Source organism: Rhipicephalus sanguineus, chromosome 8 (assembly GCF_013339695.2).
Source record: "Rhipicephalus sanguineus isolate Rsan-2018 chromosome 8, BIME_Rsan_1.4, whole genome shotgun sequence".
Lineage (NCBI taxonomy): Eukaryota > Metazoa > Arthropoda > Arachnida > Ixodida > Ixodidae > Rhipicephalus > Rhipicephalus sanguineus.
In genome coordinates, this window is record NC_051183.1 from 161,567,634 (window position 1) to 161,577,584 (window position 9,951).

General features: G+C 44.0%; 2 non-coding genes across 2 annotated transcripts; one reads left to right on the forward strand and one right to left on the reverse strand.

Moving 5' to 3' along the window:
• Positions 1-1,619: 1,619 nt before the first annotated feature.
• Trnat-ggu (transfer RNA threonine (anticodon GGU)) lies at positions 1,620-1,691 on the reverse strand. Its single transcript has one exon. It is a non-coding gene; the product is annotated as a tRNA-Thr (tRNA).
• Positions 1,692-2,054: 363 nt separating this feature from the next.
• Trnam-cau (transfer RNA methionine (anticodon CAU)) lies at positions 2,055-2,126 on the forward strand. Its single transcript has one exon. It is a non-coding gene; the product is annotated as a tRNA-Met (tRNA).
• The last annotated feature ends 7,825 nt before the right edge of the window (positions 2,127-9,951 follow it).

Sequence of the window (9,951 nt, forward strand, 5' to 3'; positions counted from 1 at the left end):
GAATTTTTTTTTCGGGCCAAGAAGAAACTAAGGAGTAACTGGAAGGAGTATCCGTTGCTCCCTTGAAGAGCATCAGAAAGGAGTAACAGTTGGTCCTCAAGGAGAGCAACGGTTTGTCCCCTTGCCGTTGCTCCTTTTAGGAGAGTAATGGGAGTGGCAAAGCACTTGCTCCCTCAAAGGAGGAACCCCTATACCCCCGTTGCTCTCTTTTGGCTTAGAGTGTGCTTTGAGTAACTTTTTCGCCGTGTCCGCACGATGCCCGTTTAATCTAACTTTAACAGGTTGTCCCGTTTCGCCAATTTACCGTTTTTGACAATATGAATATTCGATCGTGTAGATAACGTTTTAACTAGTGCAGGTAAATCTAGATTTTATATGATGGACGTAATAGCTTCCGGTGCTTTTAACTATAACTTCATCTTGAAGATGTTTACAAGTCTTACATCTTGGACGAGAACAAGGCGTTATGTGGGCAGTATAATGAGGGTTTACTTTTGCATGCACAAACATGTCCTTAAAATTCCTATTGCGGCGATACACGACCTTTGGTAGTGCGGGAAACGCTTTTCTAAGGCGCTCGTTGCTTGCCAGTATTGGGTAATAATTATGGAGGATAATATTTATATTTGGTATGCGCATTTGAGTACGTGGTTATAAATGCTGGCGGCTGGTTGGGCTGTGCTACGGGGGCCCTTTGAGCTAATGATGACTTTCTATCTAGTTGACATGCTTCATTGTAGACCTTGCTTAGAGAATCTTGCGGGCGATTTCTTTTAACTAATGTTTCCTTTAGGTTGCTTAAGTGGTGAACGTAGTCACTGTCATCGCTACAGATCCTTCTTATAGGCCTCCTCTGTCCTACAAATATCCCTTGTTTGCAGTGTCGCGGGTGATGACTAGTGTAATCTAGGTATTGCTGGCTGGCTGTTGGTTTTCTGTAAAGCGTCGTCTTTAATTTCCCTGCTTCAGTAGATACCATCGTGTCTAGCAAGTTAATTTCACTGGAAGAATGGTGCATGGTGAATTTATTACTAGAGTGAAACTTGTTACAGTCGTCAATGAATGCGTATAGTGTACTTACGCCACGTTCCCAGATGATAAATATGTCGTCTCTGTAACGGAGATAGGTTGAAGGCTTCACTGGACAGGGTTCCAACCGCTCTGATTCTAACTGTCCCATAAAAATGTTGGCGTATGCTGGCGCAAAAGGGGTTCACACACTAGTGCCGAAAGTTTGCAGGTAGTAGGACGAATCCAATTCAAAATAATTTAGCGTCAGGACTAATTTCAGTAGCGATAAGTAAAGTTGAGCATTATGTGTTTGCTTGCTTTCTATGAGTGATTTTGAGACCGCTTCAATCCCTTCAGCGATAGGTATATTCGTATACAAGGAGCACACACCTAATGTTACCAGAGTGACCTGATCCGAGAGTGTTTGTATTTCGTTCATAGAATCTTTTATTCGAAGGAAATGAGGTGTATCTTGAACAAAAGACGGTAGGTTAGATGCAATAATAATGAGAACTAACAGACAACAATGCTATGGAAAGTATAGGGGATGCTATTTGTAGTAATTAAGATTTAATTGGGAAGAAAGTAAAGTGTATGAAAATATAACTTGCCGCCGGCAGGGACCGAACCTGTGACCTTCGAATAACCCGTCCGATGCTCTACCACTGAGCTACGGCGGCAGTCATCTTGCCGTCCACTTTATTGGGTATATATGTGAATTTAAACCTATCAGTGTTAGCGCCGATCGCAGCCATAGCGGAGATTGTGGAACACTCTTTTTCCGCCTGTTGGCGTCACGTAGCACATCATCATTTTTTAAGTTCGCAGCTGACCAATAATCCCTCGCATACTACCTAAATGCATCAAGTCTGCCCGAACGAGACCCTTGCTATGAATGAAGAAAAAATTATCACGTGCTACGTGACGCAAACAGGCGGACAAAGAGTGTTCCACACTCGCCACCATGGCTGCCATCGGCGCTGACTAACGCTCCTAGGTTTAAATTCACATATATACCGCATAAAGTGGACGTGAAGATGACTGCCGCCGTGGCTCAGTGGTAGAGTATCGGATGCATTATTCGAAGGTCGCAGGTTCGGTCCCTGCCGGCGGCAAGTTATCTTTTCATCCACTTTACTTTCTTCGTTATCGTATGTTGTATGCTATTACTATATTCTTGAGTCTGGTCCGAGGCTAATTTTCGATAGTGCGTGTTGTGGCTGAGTTGTCTGATAGCTTCGTTTTTATATTTTTCTAAAAGCCAGATTGCTATACTACCACCCTTGTCCGCTGGTTTTATAACAATGTCCTTTCTGTTTGAAAGTTGTTTCAAGACCTCGTGTTATGCATACATTAAGTTCTTCGGCTTTAGACTCCGTTTAGCTGTGCTCAGAATTTTCCTTGAGGCTAGTTTTGTATATTGATATAACTCTTGGCATTGTTCTGTATCTCGTGTCGAAATGCTTGGCGGACGCAAAGAGTACGTCTTCCGTATCTGCCGTCTTGTTGATCAAGAAATGAACTTCAGTTCACTGGCAGGCTAGTTGGTTCATTGCGATAAACTTTCTTAAACTGCGCGACAAGACGAGGACATAAGTAAAGGAACATTCAGAACACCACGAGCGCAAACTGAAAACTCTTAATTTTGTGGAAAGCAAGGGACAGATATTTCAAGCAGGAACCTGTACACGTGACCAATCTTTCCAATCTCTCCTGTGCCGACAAATTTGCTATCATTATGAATAAGAGCGTAGCCGAAGATAGCGGCCAAACGCACATCGGAAAAACGTGGCCCCAAACTCGCTGAAGTTTGCGCATGTGAAAAAACAATCATATGAAAATGCATGTGAAAAGCAAAACAAGCAAACAAAAAGGCGGTTGCGACATAACAAATAACCTCAACAAAGGAGAAACGAAGATGACGTAACAACGCTTGATGAAAACAAAGGATTTAACGCTCAACAAATGTATAAGTAAAACCATCCGAACACCTAAAAGTATGGCACAATGAGATACAACAAATAACGGGAGTAAAGGTGAGGGCGACAAAATTAAAAGCACTCAAGTGAAACACTAAGACCCATCCGCGCATCTGGCGCTCACCCTAGTTTTGCATGAAAAACCACCAAACAAACAACGGAAAAACCCCTAACAAGCGGCTCCTTACAGGGCACTCTCCGGAAAAGCAACTTCTTCCATCGATAATGAAAGAGACGGCGTGCTAACACATTTTTCGCCAGTTTTAATGACGTGATACGCTTGAACAATCTCCCTTTCAGTCTGGTCCCTTGATTTAAAGAAGAACTTTGTGTTTTCAAGAATAGGTCTGCATGAAGTGTTTTGTCTACCCTCATCTTTTCCCGTACATCTGTTACAATGTTGCGCCAATGTACCCCCTGCATTGTTGGTTACATGCCAATGGTGTTCCCTCGCCCTATCGTTAAAACACCTTCCCGTCTGCCCAATATACAAGCTGCCACAAGTCAGTGGAATGGAGTAAACCACCCCCGAAACGCATTCAGTGTAATTCGTTCGGTGTCTTGTTGTGAACTGAGGCTTACTCTTGCTCTTTCCTGTTACCATGGGGCATACAGTACTAAGTTTACACAGAGCAGAGAAGACGACCTTTACACCGTACCGGCTTGCCACCTTTTTAACGTTATGAGATAAGCGATGGATGTAAGGCATGACCTGCAGTTTATCTTTCTGAACATTCTCTTTTGTTGGCCTCTTACCTTTCAGTTTTTGTAGGAGACTTTCGCAAGCACCTGCAAATAAGCTATGAGGGTAGCCAGCCGAAAGGAATCGCCCAACTTGCTGATTGAAGCTCAGTTCCACTTTGTGCGCGCAGGATTTATCAAGCGCGGACTTGCAGGCTAGAGTTACGTTGGCCTTCTTAACAAGCTTCGAATGCGTGCTTTCAAAAGGAATTGGGACTTTTTTCGTCCTCGGGTTGTAATACCAACAAATGTGTTGGTCGTCAAAAAGGAGTTTTAGGTCCAAGAACTGCAGGCAATTGTCACTAGCTAGTTCATGCGTAAAGGTGAGCCCTCCGTAAACCGACTGAAAAACTTTCAGTACACGATTCACTGCGCTATCAAGGTGATCTTGTGCGGACACGTGCAGTAAAACTAAATAGTCGTCTACATAACGGCAAATTTTTACAACAGCCTGCCCAGAGATTAGTTGCTCAACCCGCTGATCAAACACTGACAGATAAATATCGCCAAGTACGGGTGCAACAGACGAACCTATACAGATTCCTGCCTTCTGCACGTAATATTTTCCATTAAATTCAATAGTCGTAGAATTGAGGTAAAACATCAAAAGTTCAAGAAAATGCTCTGTGCTCCCCCCCCCCCCCCGCTGCATTCTGGAAGGCTACTTCTCCAGAATCTTGAACTTTCTGCCTGACGGCGGCGAACAAACCATCATGCGGGATTGAGCGTAAATTGCAGGAGAGATTGTAGAGATTGGTCACGTGTACAGGTTCCTGCTTGAAATATCTGTCCCTTGCTTTCCAGAAAATAAACAGTTGGCACTCTGCGCTCGTGGTTTCTTTACTTGTGTCCTCGTCTTCTCGCGCAGTTTAAGAAAGTTGATCAAGGAATACGTTTTCTATAAGGCAGATACGGAAGACGTAAGCAGTGACTCTTTGCGTCCGCCAAGCACTTGGACACGAGATACAGAACAATGCCAAGAGTTGGGTCGATGTATAAATCTAGCCTCAAGGGAAATTCTGACGACAAAAAGACACACACATACACACACGTAGGCGGTACATCCAACAAAATTTATTTTTGTCATCCACTGCTACTTATAGCACACAATCAGCCCATATCGATGCGCCAGACTCCCAAACCCCCTCAGATGACGCTTTTTATTTTGACGTTGGTATACTGAGATAGCCAAACTCTTTTTCTGTTAGTGCAATTGACGGCATGGTACGTGTTTCTCGCCCATCTTTTCAATCTCCTCTGCCTCGATTATCGCCCTTGTCAACTCATTACGATTCTTGTTAACAATTCTACATGTGTCAAACAAAGCTACACAGCCACACTTCTCGCAATGTATCGCTAAAAAGCCACCAGCCACATACTGGACATTGTAGAGTGCTCACGTAAGCGGTCGTTGACGCAGCGACCGGCTTGTCCTATATAGCTGCGGCCACACGACAACGGTGGCAATAAACAACGCTTTCAGCACATTCTACGAACTTGTTTTTGTGCTTCTTTTCACAGACGCGTTTTTGATGTGCTCCTGGGGCTGTCATCTTCCAGAGCTTCTTCAAATTAAAAGTGTCATCTGGGGGTGTTCGGGAGTTTTGGCACATCGATATGGCTAATTGTGTGCTATAAGTAGATCACAAAAATAAATTTTCTTGGAAGGAGCGCCTACTTGTGCGTATATGTGTGCCTTTTTGTCATCCGTGTTTTCCGTGCGCTCAGTTTTTTCAAGATGGACATTCTGAACACAGCTAAACGGAGTCGAAAGCCGAAGAACTTAACGAACATAACTTATGCAGAACACGAGGTCTTGAAACAACTTTCAAACAGAAAGGACATTGTTATAAAACCAGTGGACAAGGGTGGTAGTATAGTAATCCGGCCTATAAAAAATATAAAAACGAAGCTATCAGACAACTCACAAACAACACGCACTATCGAAAATTACCCTCGGACCGACTCAAGAATATAGTAATAGCATACAACATACGATAACGGATTTCCTAGATAAGGAATTAATCACAGACTCTGAGCACCGGTTCCTGACGCCTAAAAACAAGCAAGCAGGCCGCTTCTACCGAAGATTCATGAGGTGTCCATAGATGAACTACTTATCGTGCAAATCCCGGGCAGGACTATAGTATCTAAGAACAATACACCTACTGAATCGCTATCAACATTTCTAAATCATCATTTATCCAAAACACCATCTAACCTACCGTCTTTTGTTCAAGATACACCTCAATTCCTTCGAACAATAGATTCTATCAACGTAGCACAAACACTCTCGGATCAGGCCATTCCGGTAACATTAGATGTGTGTCCCTTCTATACGAATATACCTATCACTGAAAGGATTGAAGCGGTCTCGAAATCACTCATAGAAAGCAAGCAAACACATAATGCTGAAGTTTACCTATCGTTACTTAAATTAATCCTGACGCTAAATTATTTTGAATTTGATTCGTCCTACTACCTGCAAACTTTCGGCACTAGTGTGTGAACCCCTTTTGCGCCAGCATACGCCAACATTTTTATGGGACAGTTAGAATCAGAGCGGTTGGAACCCTGTCCAGTGAAGCCTTCAACCTATCTCCGTTACAGAGACGACATATTTATCATATAGGGACATGGCGTAAGTACACTACACGCATTCAATGACCACTGTAACAAGTTTCACTCTAGTATTAAATTCACCGTGCACCATTCTTCCAGTGAAATTAACTTCGTAGAGACGACGGTATCTACTGAAGCAGGGAAATTAAAGACGACGCTTTACAGAAAACCAACAGACAGTCAGCAATACCTAGATTACACTAGTCATCACCCGCGACACTGCAAACAAGGGATATTTGTAGGACAGGCGAGGCGTATAATAAGGATCTGTAGCGATGACAGTGACTACGTTCACCACTTAAGCAACCTAAAGGAAACATTAGTTAAAAGAAATCACCCGCAAGATGCTCTAAGCAAGGTCTACAATGAAGCATGTCAACTTGATAGAAAGTCATCATTAGCTCAAATGGCCCCCGTAGCGCAGCCCAACCAGCTGCCAGCATTTATAACTAAGTACTCAAATGCGCATACCAAACATAAATATTATCCTCCATAATTATTACCCAATACTGGCAAGCAACGAGCGCCTTAGAAAAGCGTTTCCCGGACTACCAAAGGTCGTGTATCGCCCCAATAGGAATTTTAAGGACATGTTAGTGCGTGCAAAAGTAAACCCTCATTCTACTGCCCACATAACACCCTGTTCTCGTCCAAGATGTAAGACTTGTAAACATCTTCAAGATGAAGTTATAGTTAAAAGCACCGGAAGTGATTACGTCCATCATATAAAATCTAGATTTACCTGCACTAGTTCAAACGTTATCTACACGATCGAATATTCATATTGTCAAAAACGGTACATTGGCGAAACGGGACAACCTGTTAAAGTTAGATTAAACGGGCATCGTGCGGACACGGCGAAGAAGTTACTCAAAGCAATGGCACAACATTTTAATGAAGCAGGTCACAACTTCGAAGATCTCAAACTTTACATGCTTCAGTCAAACTTCCGGTCCCCAAGAGACAGAAAATATACAGAGTCATACCTTATTCACAAGTTCAATACACCCCAGCCAGCAGGTGTTAACGTTTCTAAGGGGGCTCTTGAATCTATTCGGTATGGTACATCGCAACGAAAACCAATGTGAGTTAAGCCCTTATTCTAGGAATTGCGAACCTACTATTGTTAAAATGCCACGTGCTTCCACTGACAATCATTCAGCGAAACGTATACCCTCCCTTCTCCCCCCCCCCCCACTTTTTGATCCTTTATTTTTTTTTCGGCTTCCTTATCACTCACCCAGTTCGTCACAACGGCCTCTCCCTCCCCCGCCCTCTCTCTGGCAGTTTCCCTCCCCTTCTCCCTTGTGGTGCAGAGGGCACGAAGCACGCGACAGCTAAGGAAATCGGTTCCAGCCTTGAAGAAGACAGGTCCACTTGTCGAAGCGTTGGTTCGAGCACCCACTCCCTGTTTACGGATATTTTCACGTCAAGTTCATGTCATTTCCGGATCGACGTTTTTATGTGACTCAGTTTCTTCAGTCAGTATGCGGCGCGCGCGTATAGATGTGGTCTCTGGGTTGGCTGCGCGAGTGCTTGCGATTACATTACAGTTTTAGTTTAGCGTTAGCGTGATAGCGGGGGTTAAGGGAATAGCGTTACCGTGCCGCAAACGTTCTTTGCCGACAGCGCATTTTAGTTTAGCGGGATAGCGTTTACCTGCCCAAGCTGTGACGGTGGCGACATCTAGCGGAAAGTGAATGCGTTAAAAAAAGTGAGAAGAAAGAAACTGAGAATGCTCACCTGTATCCCTGCACGCAGCAATATTACAACTTTTTTTAGCAACAATAAAAGTAAATAATTATGAACCACGCACCAAAAGTGAACATTTTTACGTTGCAGATTTGTTTCCAGCTATCTCCTAGTTAGAGGTAGGGGCGTTCGAAATGGGAAGCGATCTCAAAAACTACGCTAAGTTATCCGCAATGCTCCGGCGTCGAAGCTTCCCGAAGGTAAGCGATGCCATTCTAAACAGTTACTTGCTGTGAAATAAGTGGATCCATCCATATCAACGCTAAATTCAGTTCGAAGCGGGCGTCCAAAACCGCCGCCATGTTTTACGTACACTACGTTAACCACGCAAACATCGTAACGCTTAATCTAAAAAATAGCGTGCGTACGGTAAACGATACGGGTCGTTTAGCGTACTGCGCATGCGCATTTCGATCCCGCTATTCCGCTAAGCCCGCTAAACTATAACAGTCTATTTATATCCACAGGAGTGCCGTTAAAGATGGCTTACGGTGCAATAGGAAATTTCGGCACAGCCGGCGCAGAATGCATTGATATGCTGCATACGATGGTTAAGAACACAGGTCGAAGATACGAGCAGTGCCTGTGCTCCACCCTGATCCAGTGCCTCGGTGTGTACGTAATCGGTAGACTTCGTATCCTCGTCAAAAGCGCCAAAAGAGACAAATTTGCACAGCACTGCCTCGTTTTTCAATAACGTGGGCAGCAAAAGCATGCCTTCATGAGCACCCAGCAAGCCACAAAAACAGCTCTGCTGATGGGCACGGCCTAGCTATAGGCGGACACCTTGGCCGAAGCCGTTTGCAAATCAGCGCGAGCTCATGACGCAGCGCTTATATTCACCAAGACGATTATTTGTATTTCAATGCCCTCTGTTAATATATGCAATTAGATTTTTCAATGTCCTCGGTGTGAAGAACAAACGAGGAAGGGAAGCGAGCCGTTTCGCTTACACGGCCGGTGTCACTGTTTACATGCTAAATGTGTTCGCATCCGGACGGTCGGGCATCCTATTGTCGTGAATGGTTTTGCTGCTGTGACCCCCTTGGCTGAAAGAACACACCTTAGGGATCAATGTATTCAATTAGGAAGTATTTTGTTTGAGAAACAAAATCTTTTTCATGCCACCGTGAGCAGTGTAACAGGTAAATGTGTGGGTTGCCTTTAGCACGGCAACGCGCAGAAAGTCATGACACATGTAGCTGCGCGCCTCGTCTTTCTATCCGTAGGAACGCGACGCCAGATTTATGCGGCAAGCGCTGACGCGTTATAACGTACTTGCACGTGTGGTTCGGCCATTTCTGGTTGGTGTCTATTTAAAATGTCCTCATTCGTGGTAGAACCGGGGCGAGCTCTACCACGGGTTGTCAAATATGCAGATTAAATTGTACGGCATTACAGATCGTGTTTGTTCCCAACACAATAGCTGGTATTGTTTCAGAATATACACCACTATTCGCTTTGTACGCGCATTGCGATTAGAAGAATCGAAAACATTCGAGAAGGTTGAGATGCATACCGGCGTGCGCGATAACACCTATATCAATTTTAGCCAGTTAAACACGGTCGCAGAAAAAATGCAAATATTTGCACGTGTCAAATTGTTACTTCGAGAAAGGTACGCGCAATAAAAACAATGGATAGTTAGCGTTTACAGTGCAGAGCATTTCATGTTTTATTTGACGTTGAAGTTCACCTTTGAGCGCAGTGATTCGACGCTGTCGTAGGTGAAGAGCATCTCTTCTTGCCTGTCGAATGAAAACGGGGCGTGGTACACGCTGTCGAAGTGGAACCTCCTGTACTGCTTTTCCATGCAAGCCTTTAAAACAAGAAAGTAGACAACGCG